This window comes from Haliaeetus albicilla, chromosome Z (assembly GCF_947461875.1).
Source record: "Haliaeetus albicilla chromosome Z, bHalAlb1.1, whole genome shotgun sequence".
NCBI lineage: Eukaryota > Metazoa > Chordata > Aves > Accipitriformes > Accipitridae > Haliaeetus > Haliaeetus albicilla.
Genome location: NC_091516.1, coordinates 66364562 through 66379974, shown reverse-complemented (window position 1 = coordinate 66379974; position 15413 = coordinate 66364562).

Sequence of the window (15413 nt, the reverse complement as noted above, 5' to 3'; positions counted from 1 at the left end):
AAAACATCTTAGTAAGATATTAATAACATGAAAATACAAAGAGAATACTTGATGAAGATTATAAACATTTTACCTAATGGACACTGATACAGTAGACTGATATTTTGCTCACCATTATTTGGCATCAATACTTGTCATTGTAAAAAGAAGCTACAAAACATTTTAAAAGCCTCTCCTGCAGCTTCTCCCATACATCATTATCCCACTGTTATGATGTAACATTGTTCAAATGTTTTCTTCTGAACTAATTTTAAAAACATTTTAAAAAGAGGCAACATGTAAAAATAGTTGTCTTTGCTAGTGCATCTGATTTCTCCTTCCGTGCTGTTCAGCCACATTCAGAACATCTCTAAACCACTAACCCTCTCTGAGATCAAAGGCAATTTTCTCTGGTTCTTTAAGTTTCTCTAGTCTTGTCATCTTCTAGATCCTGCCTCTTCTACCCCTTTCCTCCATGAGTCTTCCTTTGTTTCTCCCTTTTCTGTAATGGACGGGGTTTTAATCCCATTTTACCTTCTGGATACTCAACTGCATATATACATGATTTTCTTTATGTAAGTTGGAGAAAAAATGGTGCCAATTTGCATGAAGCTGCTTGTGCTCTTCTCAGAAGATGTTCTGATGGTCATGAATTCTTAATTAAATTAGAAACCAGATCAAAAGCACAAGTTGTTGCTACTTTGCACTTACTTTCTAAAGATTAGGAGTCACCTGTAAAAATAAAGATTTAATATATGACATGACGTAAATTGTACAATGGTCTTCAAATGTTTTGAGATGTGCTCTGCAGCTTCACTAGTTCATACTCTTATCAAAATAGAGAAAGCATAAATGTAATATCTACTATACAATTCCAAACATTTGTTTTCTGTCTAATAGGGCTAAGAAGCCCAGCCAAATCTTCACCTTATTTTGCCTTCTGTTTTTACCAGTAACATGAAAACTAAACAATAAAAAAAGTAATCCAGAATTTACCAGACAATAGGAAAACTTTGTTACGCGTAAAATTGAGGTATTTTTAAATGTGAATCTTTCTTTGGGAACAGTATTTCTTTTGCCATACAGTTTGAAATATTGTCTTCACATTTATATCAGTCAAGGACATGCATTTTTATGAATCAGTCTGAGGCACTTCCTGAATTTCATGCACATGACATGAGTAATTGCTATCAAAAAGAAAAATTCAGCTTCTAAAAAATTAAACTAATATAAAAAGGTAAACATACAGCAAGAGGCAACAGAAAGAAGCAATTCCACTTTACTTTAAGATTTCAAGACCTTGGTTTGTTCTGCCCCGGAAACTAAACTATTTGAAATGGGTTTTGAAGTTCTTCACATGTATTTCTTTTTGTGTGATATTTAAAAATGGCATCTTCTTCATTTTGGAAGGTAGATCCTTGTTGAGCTAAAAGAACAAGATGAACAGATTACACATTTGGAAATCACATACACCCAGATTTATAAAGACCAAGATTTTTGCTCTCATCATCCCTAGACTAGAAGAAGGGAGTCTGCCACTCAAATAACTATCTTTCTACTTTCTCAAATTCCCATCCCCTCCCCCTGACAAAAAACCCTAAAAATTACTGCTGGAAGCATTTTTATTTTAATGGGTTCAGAACCAGTCTAATCTTAATTTCCTAAGAAAGGTTTTTTTTTTCTTCATATCTGCCTAAACTTTTTCCATTATGATAAGTAGTAAATTATTTTTATTGTTTATATATAATAGTAAGCAATAACTAAGCTATACCTTTGGATCTGTGCTTGATTTTCCTTCTGTTTTTCATATGGTTACAGTTTTTGAAATAGCAAATAGTGATATCACATGTGTAATTCCTTGTATTTAAGTTCTCAGTAAAATTTTAAATTAGAAGGTTTTGTTTAATGCACTTTAATATCAAACCTTAACATAAAAAAACCCACATACGTACAAATAAACCCAAAGCTCTTTGCTTTAAATAGAAATTGAACTCTGCATACTGTAGACCATAATCAAAAGCATTCATCTGCAAGACCAGCTTGAGCATTTTAGTTGTAATTTACAGGTCATTGACTTCTTCATTATAGGCAGCCCTTGGGAAAAGTAGTTTCTAATACAAAGGCACCTACAGTAGCCAAGCTGCAATATGTGAACACTGCAGCAGTTAGCCTGTGACTGCAGGGTTTGAATATGCATTTAATAAACATTTGCATTCCAACTTGATCCTACTAAAGAAAATTAGTTCCTACTGGGAGAGGAAGTAAAAGAATGGACAAATAAAACCAGACAACAGTTTCAATGCATTTCAAAGAGCCATATTTTGCAACATTAAGCTTTAGTGTCACCAAAGACCCATAGTATTTTTATGATCAGAATACTTTTTTTTAACAATAAATACATGGAATGGACAAATTTTCTCAGCACCTGAATTCTGACAGACTAAGAAAAGCAGCGTGTTTCATGCTCAGTAATATTATGTATATCTATGTCATTCTTTTTATAGTTATATATCTTTCACTGTGAATTCTGGGTATTTTCAGATTTTTTTCACCTAACAAAGTTTTCAATGTAATGTGGTACAAAAATCAAAGCAAACTACTGGACATTGGAGAGTCAAAGCTTTATGCAGCTTCAAAACAACTGCACATACATGTATTCTGTTCCACAACTTCATCAGGTAACAGATGTGAAAGGCAAGCAAAACCATAGTCCTGATGAGGTTTCTTTGTGAAAGGAAGGTAATGCTTAGATCATCAAAAAAACCCTGTACTATTCAGCATAGTCCAGACGTGATGATACTTATGCTTCCATATCAGAGATTAAATTTTAGACAGGAACTAGAGTTTAAATATTTTTCTCTCTCATTCCGTATTCTCTATCAATTTTCCTCTTTGTGCATGTGTGTGTGAAGGCTCTGAATAGCATTTTCTTTTTTTCTAGATCACCCTGGATCAGGTATAGCAGATATTCTATCACATAAACTTTACAGAACAAGGAACAGGAGTTATATAACTTACACAGAGCTCTCCAGGATATTTCATGCTTACTGGGATTCAGACATGACCACAATATTGGAGGTAAATGATAAACAAGTTTTCTATTCTTTCTTATTTCAAGATCCTTTTTAATTTAGGAGTGAAATGCTAGTGTACACAAACATCTACTAACACAAAATTTTATCAAAATGCTTACTACACAGACAGACACCACCACTTAAACTTACATTTAGAAAGAAACTTAAGAATGTGATTATTTTGCAGTACTGAATCTATTTTATTATTTTTTTTAGCTAAACTGTTTCCTTCCAAAATCCACTAGTTCTACTGAAATTAAAATAGGAACCAAACTGTGAGTAAGTCTTCATGAACTAATGATTAAAGCATTCAACTCAGAAAATATTCTTGCATTCCAGACTCTGTTCCAATAAATGTTAAAATAGGGTGGGGGAGTTGTTAACAATTCCTTTATCCCATGCCAAGTAGTACAGATCTAACAAGTGAATTCAAGATACCCACCTCCATCTTCACAGCCTGTAAAAAAGATTCAGATTTTGTTAAGTAAGGGCATAAAAAAAATATCTTTTAAATCTTGGATATGTGTTACTGCCACTTAGGCTGTAGGAATATAAAACTGGAAAACCTGAGACAAGGACCTTAACTATTGTTAGGTTTGGTTCTTGGCTTCACCACTCTGAGGGTTAAAGACAACCCTCTCATTTTCTACCTCAGTGTATTCAGTGCATTTCTATAATTTTTTTGCTGTGTTAACTTTGCACTTTGACTTAAAAGGTATTGACAAGTATTTACCTGTCTTTTGTTTCTGTAAACACTGCTCCTGTCTCTACTCAGCCTTTGAATGCTTCTAAAGTGCAAATAAGCTATATTTTTTATTCTAACATGTATGTATTCTCGGACAGCCTTTTAAAAAAATGAACTCTTGTGAAATATGGCTTCAGGGGCAGCTGTCTGCTGCAAGGAGGTGACCACCCAAGCTTTGGCTTTCTGCACATTACATTCTCTTCTGACACTATCCTAGAAAATGCAGTTGTATTGTCAAGTACCCAAACTTCCCTTTTTTCTCACCTCTGGGCATGCAGCAAATACTGTCACCATCATACCATAAGTCACTCATACAGCATTCATTCTTTCAGGCTCTTTGAATTAAAAAGGAAAAATAATAATCAGCAAGACCTAGGTCAAGTATTATGCAATGTAGACACTGACAGTTGATATGGACTAGTTTGAGGTAAATATTTTAGACAATTAAGACCACCTTTGCTTTGCTAGAATACACAGACAACCCATTCTCACCTTGTATTGTACAACTGGACTTCATTTCTTCAAACAACTCTGTACCTATTTGGAGGCAAATCCAGACTAACACTTCTTGTACATGACTAATTAGAACTGCACACAGGTTAGCTCCACATGACTTTACTCCACATAACATGGTAAAAAACAACATTAATTTTTCCCATTACAGCTGTATAATGAAAAGGAGCATGAGCAACTCCTTCTCCTCTTAATATGAGAAACCCTACAGAAATTGTATTACGAGAAAGTCCATACTAAGACCCCACAATTGAGGTAAGAAAAGTAATTTGCAGACTGGGGATACTTACAGGTACTCTAATGCCTCTTAAAACCCAGGTGCTTCTGAGCATAGCCAGAGCTTAGATTTAGGGAGCTCAGGAATTTCAGCAGTGGAAAATCATGTGATTGCTGATTCTAAGAACTACCTTGGTTAACTGGCAGCTGACAGCAGACATAAAGACTTACATGTTTTACTCAGAAACCTACAACAGCAGTTAGACCATACTTCGATGCCTAAACCCTTTTGTTGCTTTTAGCCTTCAATAAGTAACTCCAGAACAGACTGAATTCTTAACTTTCTTTTCTTTAGGTTTGTATCCCAATCTGAATACTGAGTATAGATCCTTCTGGTTAATGTAGATGTATAACTCTCATTTTGCAAGATTCTGCTTTGAATGACCTCATAATCAAAATGTTACTCAGGAGGATTAATATGAGGAAAGGCCACTGATTTCACAAGCTGGAAAATTCCACCAGACAAGCAACCTGCTGAATAAAAAAACAAAAGCTTGCCAGGCTTACATTAATGCACCTTAATTAGTTGCTTCTTATAAATCTCAACCACTTTAACAGAAAAGATGTTTTCTATTTTAGTCCCTTTTCAGAGGGAGTTTAGAAGGCAAAAAGATATTCTAGCTCTGAGACTCCTAAAATATCTAGCATGAAAGCCCCTTGTTGACCTTGATGGCCAATTTTTTTGAGATTAACTGAAGTATGTATTGCACTCTGGTTTTTATGACTCTCCAAAAGAATTAGAGCAGCAGATGGAAATCTAAAGATGTATAGATTTAAAGAAACACAATATAACAAAGAAAGAAACAAATACAAAGAAACAAATACAAATCTTGAACCAAAAAGCAGAATCATCACTGCTTCCCATCTCTACTCCCCTCATAACAAGAAATCTCCACACGCTTTTAGGAGAGATAACACACCCATGCTACTCAAATTACATCTCCTAGATTTATGTATAATATGGCAAAAGAACAAAAAATCTCACCCAGAAAACCTGTATTTTCTATATGTTGTGCAATTTGGTATACTACCTCTATAGAACTTCCTCAGCATAACTTGTTTAGCATTAGTAGCTAAATTTGCTGAAGCTTTAGGCTGCAAGCTGTGAACTTTAGCCCAGAGATACCAAACTTTTACCTAGGTAAGTAAAAGAAGGCCCCAGGGCTGGTTCAAGCTGGAAGATGAAGCAAGGAAGGCTGCTATGGTTGTCAGCTGACACAGCAACCTTAGAGATAAGAAAAGAAACAGCCCACACACAGACAATGAAGGGACCCAATGGAGAACGGGTAGACCCCAGACCCTAATATTACTACTGGCCAGAACTGTCGCATGAGGGGTTCTGTAGCCTGGGGAAAAGGAGGCTGAGGGGAGACTTTATCACTCTTTACAACTACCTGAAAGGAGGTTGTAGCGATGCAGGGGTTGGTCTCTTCTCCCAAGTAGCAAGTGATAGGACGAGAGTAAATGGCCTCAGATTGCACCAGGGGAGGTTTAGATTGGATATTAGGAAAAACTTCTTCATCAAAAAGGTTATGAAGCACTGGAACAGGCTGCCCAGTGAAGTGGTTGAGTCACCATCCCTGGAGGTGTTTAAAAGACATGTAGATGTGGTGCTTAGGGACATGGTTTAGTGGTGGACTTCGCAGTGTTAGGTTTACAGTTGGACTTGATGATCTTAAAGGTCTCTTCCAACCTAAATGATTCTATGATTCTAACTATTTTAAGGATCACATGCTGGGGTGGCAAGGAAAAAATCTGAAAGATACTGTATTACCTGGAGGTTCTATACTTCTACAATACGTAGATGATTTGTTACTTGCTGGCAAGACATACAAAGATTGCTTGAAAGATACTATTTGTCTGTGTACCGCTTTAGCAGAAAAAGGTCACTGTGCATCTCTTTCTAAGCTTCAGCTGTGTCAGCAGGAAGTAAAATATTTAGGATTCATATTAAAAAAAGGACAAAGACAGTAGACACAGAATGGGTCCAGGCTATTGTAAAAATACCTTGACTGGTAACAAAGAAGCAATTGCGAGGATTTTTAGCCACAGTAGGATACTGCAGACCCTGGATACCAGGGCTAGGGCAAATGGTGGTCAAAGGCGTCCTCCAGCCTAGTGGGTACATCTCTTGGTGCTGAATGCAGTCAGGCACCCTGGGACTTTTCTAGAACCCCAACCTAGTTCATTATCTTCTCATCCTAATGTGATTTTACAGGCTTTCCAGGGAACCCCACAGATGAAGACTGGGCCACAGGTCCCACTGTGCCCAGCTGCAAAACATGGCCCTCACAGCTGTCTGTCTTCTACTGCTGGTGCTGACTGCCCTGATCTTCTACCATCACTGCAAGCCTGTTGTGCAATTAGGTATACTACTTATATAGAACTTTCTTAGCATAACTTGTTTAGCATCGGTAGCTAAATTTGCTGAAGCGTTAGGCTGCACGTTGTGAAGCTTCACCCAGACATGCTGAACTTTTACCTAGGTAAGTAAAAGAAGGCCCCAGGGCTGGTTCAAGCTGGAAGAAGGTAAGGGAGGCCACTACAGTCATCAGCTGATGCGGCAACCTTAGACATAGGAGAAGAAACAGCCCGCCTAAAGACAATGAAAGGACCCAACGGAGAATGGGAAGACCCCAGACCCTAATATTACTACTGGCCAGAACTGTCACATGAAGGATGGTGAATTTAGATTGTAAGGGTGTAATTGCCCAGGGATTTCTTTGTTTGGGGTCCCTCTTTGGAGGCACCCAGCTAGAGCTGTGCTGCTTATCAGATAAATAAACCACTTATTTACTCAATGGACTGGCAACTCATATTTTTCGAGCAGGAGCCTTAGGACAAGCCCTGTTGATGGTGGCATAATTCCTGCAGGTGGTGTAATTCCCTCAACACTATATTTAGAAGAAAATAAAACAGCATTTGTGAATCTCAGTTTTATTTGGCTGTTTATTACTGAACTGTTTCATGCCTGGCCTTCTAAGGGCTAAACAGATTACAATAAATTCATCTTGGTACTGCAAAAAAATTAAGACAGTTTTCTCAGAAAAGGTACCAATGGGTGCTGCTATCCCACTATAGTTGAGACATGTTATGTGGGCTCCTGGTAACAAGCATAAATAGACATTTGAATGAAAGTCTAATTACCTGGCTTCATCATTAGTGAATTACTTGAGTCATGCTTTACATAATTGGTCCTAAAGTTGATATTCACCCCAAGAATAATGCTAATAGTACACTAGGAGACTGCCCAAGGGAAGTGTGGTAGGTTGACCCTGGCTGGATGCCAGGTGCCTACCAAAGCCGTTCTATCACTCCCCCTCCTCAGCTGGACAGGGAAGAGAAAATATAGCAAAGGCCTTGTGGGTCAAGGTAAGAAAAGGGAGAGATCACTCAACCAATTACTGTCACAGGCAAAACAGACTTGACTTGGGGAAAATTAACTTAATTTCTTGCCAATCAAACTGACCAGGGTAATGAGAAATATAACCAAATCTTAAAACAACTTCTCCCCACCCTTCCTTTCTTCATGGGCATAGCTTCACTCCCAGATTCTCTACTTACACGCCCCCAGCAGAGCCGGGGAACAGGGAACAGGGATTGGGGTCATTCATCGCACATGGTCTCTGCTGCTCCTTCCTCTTCAGGGGCAGGACTCCTTAAACCTCCCCTGCTCTAGCATGAGGTTCCTCCCACGGGAGACAGTCCTCCACGAACTGCTCCAGCGTGGGTCCCTCCCACAGGCTGCAGTCCTTCAGGCACAGACTGCTCCAGCGTGGGTCCCCCACGGGGTCACAAGTCCTGCCAGAAAAACCTGCTCCAGCGTGGGCTACTCTCTCCATGGGGCCACAGGTCCTGCCAGGAGGCTGCTCCAGCGCACAGCCTCCTTTGGGCATCCCCCTGCTCCAGCGTGGGGTCCCCTGGGCTGCAGGTGGAGATCTGCTGCCCCATGGGCCTCCCTGGACTGCAGGGGGACAGCCTGCCTCACCATGGTCTTCCCCACGGGCTGCAGGGGAATCTCTGCTCCGGTGCCTGGAGCATCTCCTCCCCTCCTTCTGCACTCACCTGGGGGTCTGCAGGGCTGATGCTCTCACATATTCTCACTCCTCTTTCCGGCTGCAGTTTCTGTGCCTGCTGCAACTTTTTTTCCTGCTTAAATCTGTTATCCCAGAGGTGCTACCACTATCACTGATTGGCTCAGCCTTGGCCAGCAGCAGGTCCATTTTGGAGCTGGCTGGCATTGACTCCATGGGACACAGGGGAAGCTTCTAGCAGCTTCTCACAGAAGCCACCCCTGTAACCATGCCTGCTACCAAAACCTTGCCACACAAACCCAATATGGGAAGTTTCTTCCTTGGACTCTATTACATGGCTTCATCTGGGGATGTTTTGGAAATCACTTCAACAGTAAAAGCAGCCTCCCCTTTCTATCTTCTTTTCTGAAAGTAACTGTCAATACAGCCTCCTTTCTCTGTGGTTGCTGCTCCCTGGCCAGAAACAGCCAAATCCTGGTCCGCTCAGTCCCCTTCAGCCATGAGGCCACCACTGGAGATGCCTACCTGCACTCCCACTGCCCAACAGCCGTAGGGGGGTTAATTTTACACCATCGTTCTCCTTCAGGCACCACAAAGCTTCTCCATGCCACTGAGGCCTGCAACGGCTTCAGTTGCACTGAGAGGGAGTGGCTCCCACTAACACCCCACCTCGTGGCCCCCATTGGTCCCCCCAGTCAGCCTGCCCTCTCTCACTGGCTGTCAGTGTTGTCACTCAGGACAGCCCCACCCTTGTCTATGAATGCTCCTTCTGCTGTGTTGCCACGGCAACGCCTGAGTGGCCTCCAGCAGCTGCCTCCATCTTCAGCCATGGTGGGGTGCTTGTGGGGGCATTCCTGGTGCCCGGGGGGTTATTACGTTTAGGGCTTTTGTATGTGGCTAAGAGCCACATGTATACTTCAAGAAGGTACAAAAATGAAACTAATTTGGGGAATTCATTCAAGTGCTGCCTATGCCTTTGGGATCTGTAAGGTTGAGGGGTGAGCACATGGGCTAAGTAAGATATGAGCTCTTAATGAGACATACACACAGATCATGATGTTCATAAATTCAGGGTCTAATTTGACAGAAAATAAAATACAGGGACATGAATGTACAAACATGCATGTTTTCTTACAGGATTCCTTAAAAATAGTTTGTGGTAAAACAGGATTTCTACTATGAAGAAATAATCATACCTTTAGTCAGTCCTTTTTTAAGGATTTAGCAACTCCCAATTTCATCAGATAGGACCTATATCCCCAGGACTTCCTCTGGCAACAGGGTCTCCTGGAATCTGGATGGTTACCCATCTACAGTTTGAAGAAGATGAGAGCAAGGATGACTGACTAAAGATAAGACTCTGAGACCGTTGGCAGAGACCAAAATATTGCTGTTAATTCCAGGTTGGTAGGTGGCTGCTTCTACTGGGAACAAAAGGGAAGTTCCAGAGGGCCATTATCTTGGAAATCCCTCCCAGGGCAGGATTGTCAAGCTCTTTCCAGCTCTTTCTAGGTGCTGGGAGATACCCACAGAAGACTGTGTCTGGAAGGACGTTCCCATCCCATGCTCACCATAGGTATTTCAATCCCTGAACTGCCACAGGAGAGTGTCCATTTGATTCAGAAGCATTTGAGATGATTGACTGCCGATCAAGTCTATCTACTTCTCTTTATTACCAATGGTTCCTGCCCAACTCACACTTAGGTATGGCTGGGCAAACCTAACTGCTTAACCCTTGCAGCTTCAGATCTGACCTTCTGCTTCAGTCAACCTGGTTGTGAGTCAGTGGATTGCCCAGGTATAAACTGGGAGCTCTATGTTACAATCCCCACCATGCTGGTCAAGCACCTTCCAGGTGCTGAATGTCTCAAGCTGTACAAGTTTTAATTTGTTCAACAAGCCAACCAAAACACTGCAAGAACCATGAGTATTTGAAATATTAGAATTGTTATTATGGAATGAAGCATGAATGAGAGCACCAGGTTAGCCAAGGGCAACTAACCAAGCAAAGACTCATGACAGCCTGCCCTGCCTGTTTTAGCAGTGGTGCCAGAAATTTGTTCATTGTAGGAAACTTCCAACCTCTCCTATCTGCTTTAACTGATCTAACTCTTGGTGTAAGCTGGCATGATGGAATAAGGCTTTTAGGAAAGTGAGGCCTATATTTAATGAAATAAGTGATAAAGATTGGTAAAGTGAAGTGTACAGCTTAAGACACTGTACTGTTCAAAGGGGGTGGGGATAAAATAGGAAATTAAATCCATATAGCACTGAGATATTATAAAAACATCTATTGTGAGATAAGGAATCATTGGGGCATAAATCATAAAGGGGCATTTCATCAGTATTGGAAGAATCAAACACATATGTTCTTTGATTCTTTCTTTCCAACAGCTATGTATAGAATCATAGAATTGTAGAATCATAGAATCATTTAGGTTAGAAAAGACCTTCAAGATCATCAAGTCCAACCATCATCCATGCCTACTAAACCATGTTCTGGAGTACCCCGTCCACTCGCTTTTTGAATACCTGCAGGGATGGTGACTCAACCAGTTCCCTGGGCAGCCTATTCCAATGTCTGACAACCCTCTCAGTAAAGAAATTTTTCCTAATATCCAACCTAAATCTCCCGTGCCACAACTTGAGGCCATTTCCTCTCGTCCTATCTCCAGCCACCTGACAGAAGAGACCAGCACCCACCTCACTACAACCCCCTTCAGGTAGTTGTAGAGAGCGATCAGGTCTCCCCTCAGCCTCCTTTTCTCCAGACTAAAGAGCCCCAGTTCCCTCAGCCGCTCCTCATAAGACTTGTGCTCCAGGCCCCTCACCAGCTTCATTGCCCTTCTCTGGACATGTTCCAGCACCTCCATGTCTTTCTTGTAGTGAGGGGCCCAAAACTGAACACAGGACTCGAGGTGCGGCCTCACCAGTGCTGAGTACCGGGGGACTATCTCTTCCCGGCTCCTGCTGGCCACACTATATCTGATACAGGCCAGGATGCCGTTGGCCTTCTTGGCCACCTGGGCACACTGCTGGCTCATATTCAGCTGGCTGTCCACCAACACCCCCAGGTCTTTCTCTGCCAGGCAGCTTTCCAGCCACTCTTCGCCAATCCTCTAGCGCTGCATGGGGTTGTTGTGACCCAAGTGCAGGACCCAGCACTTGGCCTTGTTGAACCTCATACAATTGGCCTCAGCCCATCGATCCAGCCTGTCCAGATCCCTCTGCAGAGCCTCCCTACCCTCAAGCAGATCGACCCTGCCTCCCAACTTGGTCTCATCTGCAAACTTGCTGAGAGTGCACTCAATCCCCTCATCCAGATCATTGATAAAGTTATTAAACAGAACGGGGCCCAACACCGAGCCCTGAGGAACACCACTTGTGACCTGCTGCCAACTGGATTTTACCCCATTCACCACAACCCTCTGGGCTCGTCCATCCAGCCAGTTTTTCACCCAGCGAAGAATACACTTGTCCAAGCCATGAGATGTCAGCTTCTCAAGGAGTATGCCATAAGAGACAGTGTCAAAGGCCTTGCTGAAGTCAAGGAAGATAACATCCACAGCCTTCCCCTCATCCACTAGGCGAGTCATCTGGTCATAGAAGGAGATCAGGTTGGTCAAGCAGGACCTGCCTTTTGTAAACCCACGCTGACTGGGCCCGATCCCCTGCTTGTCCTGGCCTTGCCATGTGAGTGCTCTCAAGACAAACCGTTCCATAATCTTCCCCGGTACCGAGGTCAGGCTGACAGGCCTGCAGTTCCCCAGATCCTCCCTCTGACCCTTCTTATAAATGGGAGTCACATTGGCAAGCCTCCAGTCCTCTGGGACCTCCCCTGTTGACCACGATTGCTGATAAATGATGGAGAGTGGCTTGGCAAGGACCTCCGCCAGTTCCCTCAGTGCTCTTGGATGGATCCCATTGGGTCCCATAGATTTGTGAGTGTCCAGAAGGCATAGTAGGTCACTAACTATTTCCTCCAGGATTAAGAGGGGTATATTCTGCTTTTCATCTTCACCTTCCAGCTCAGGGGGCGGAGTACCCTGAGGATAACTGGTCTCCCTATTAAAGACTGAGGCCAAGAAGGCATTAAGTACCTCAGCCTTTTCCTCTTCTCTGGCGGCTACATTCCCTTCTGTATCCATTAAAGGATAGATATTCTTCTTGGGATTCTTTTTACTGTTAACATATTTGTAAAAACATTTTTTGTTGTCCCTTACCATAGTGGCCAGTTTTATTTCTAGCTGAGCTTTTGCCTTTCTAATTTTCTCTCTGTATGATCTAACAAGATCCCTGTACTCTTCCCAAGTTGCCCGCCCTTTCTTCCAGAGATGATAAACTCTGCTTTTTTTCTTGACTCCTAGCAAAAGCTCCCCATTCAGCCAGGACGGTTGTTGTCCTCAGCAGTTCAACTTGTGGCACATGGGAATAGCCTGGTCCTGAGCCATTAAGATTTCCTTCTTGAAGAATATCCATCCCTCCTGGACCCCTTTGCCTTTCAGGCCCTCCCTAGCATTAAATGACAGTTTCCCAGAGTTTTTCAAACAGATAACTGACATATCTTTACTGCACATGTCTCCTCTGTTCAGTGGAATGAGCCAGTCACGGTGACCTTTCTGATTCAATTTAAATTTTTGTAAAATAAGTAGTGAATTACTGACATTGCAATAACTTGGTAATCCTCACTTATGAGAAGACCAGACACTGTTAGAGAGGAATGCAAAGAAGGGAGGGCCCTTTCGCTTTTCACATCCCATTAAAGGTACTGAGGAAGGCCCCACTGGCAGTTACTTTGCATTATGTGAACAAGAGATACATATACATATATGTAGCTTATCTCTAGAAAATAAAACTGTGCTGGACCCTGATTCTCCTCACCTGGCCTGATCCTGACCCCCACATGTGGCCTGACATCCCCCTGGCCTTGGACTGGCCCCATCACTGGCGCCATGACAATGTCACCCCAAACTTTGTCTCTACTGTCTCTGCATGGTTTTAAGAAGTCACCCTTGTGTATATGTAGGAAGGGCAACAGGTTTCTGAAGTAATCTTGGCAATCTTCTATTTTTTCTATCAGTTCAGGATTTTCTGTGCTTTGAACTTTAAGAAAAACAAACAAACAAACAAACAGATTTTTGGGCAAAGATTACATTTTCAGGGATGATCTTCTTCAGCTGATTCAGGAGTAAACCTGAACTGGCTGAACAGCTACACAAGCTTCTAGGCTACAGCTAATACTTTGAAGAACATTTCCGTCAACATAAATAGTGCTGTCCCTCAGCTAACTGCACACTGAACCTAAAGTCACGTAACTGAACATTAATGTTTATTTTTTTCTGTAACTACCAGGCTAACTTAGTCATACCAGAGATTCCACCAAAATTCACAGTCTGCAGTCATTCTTACTTCCCATAGTTTATAGTTTCTGTGCTACCAAGATGAAAATGGTACGTTTAAATCAACAGTATTCACTAACAACAGGATTCTTAGCTGATTAGAGCTCCAAAACTACTCACAGACTTTCTGGAAGCTTCAGAAACTGAAGTATTTGGATATTAAATGATTAAGTCTGGACCAGATACACTGCGTTTCTTATGTAAGTGGATTTATGCAAGTTTGAAAATTAATATGAATAAATATAAAATATGGCAGTGGAATGTCATCCTCGTTCCATAGACAGGTGTTTGGCAGGGCATGGATGTGCTGAGCACACAGGAGCATCATTCAGGAATAACTTAGACTTTGCCCTTGTGCAGCTCTTGGGACTGTGAGTCAAGGGTAGGGGACAGCCGTCCTCTGCCAGGGGACGTGTGCCATTCAATGACAGCAGCACAGCTGCAACTCAGCTGGCAGCTACAGCTGTGTAGCGCCTGAGCAGTGCTGTGAGCATTTGTGGACACTTAACAGCCAAATTCTATAAGCCTAACAAGTAACCATGGGAATACCAAAAGAATCATGCAGCAGGAGGGGGACATAGCCCTGCCAAATTTCAAGAAAGATGAGAACATTTTAACTTTTCAGCTAAGTTTTTGTCTATAGCCCATTCTCTACTACTTTTTCTATATATTTGGGTATGCAACTGAAAGAAAAGATTATCATTGAGAGTTACCTAGACATACCTATACAGCTTTGTTTCTAATCAAATTATGTATTATAATGTATTGGGTTTGCATGGCAAAGTTTCAGTAACAGGGGGTATATGGGGATGGCTTCTGTGAGAAGCTGCTAGAAGCATCCCCCATGTCTGACAAAGCAAATGTCAGCTGGCTCCAAAATGGACCCGCCGCTGGCCAAGGCTGAGCCCATCAGCGATGGTGGTAGCACCTCTGGGATAACATATTTGAGGAGGGAGAAAAAGAGCTGCACAACAAAAACTGCAGATGGAGAGAGGAGTGAGAATATGTGAGAGCAACAACCCTGCAGCCCCCCAGGTCAGTGCAGAAGGAGGGGAGGAGATGCTCCAGGCGCCGGAGCAGAGATTCCCCTGCAGCCCATGGGGAAGACCATGGTGAGGCAGGCTGTCCCCCTGCAGCCCAGGGAGGTCCACAGGGGAGCAGATATCCACCTGCAGCCCTGGGGGGGCACCCCACGCTGGAGCAGGGGGATGCCCAAAGGAGGCTGTGACCCCATGGGAAGCCCACGCTGGAGCAGGTTTTCTGGCAGGACTTGTGCTGTGAGGGACCCACGCTGGAGCAGTCTGTGCCTGAAGGACTGCAGCCCGTGGGAGGGACCCATGCTGGAGAAGTTAATGGAGGACTGTCTCCCGTGGGAGGGATGCCACACTGGAGC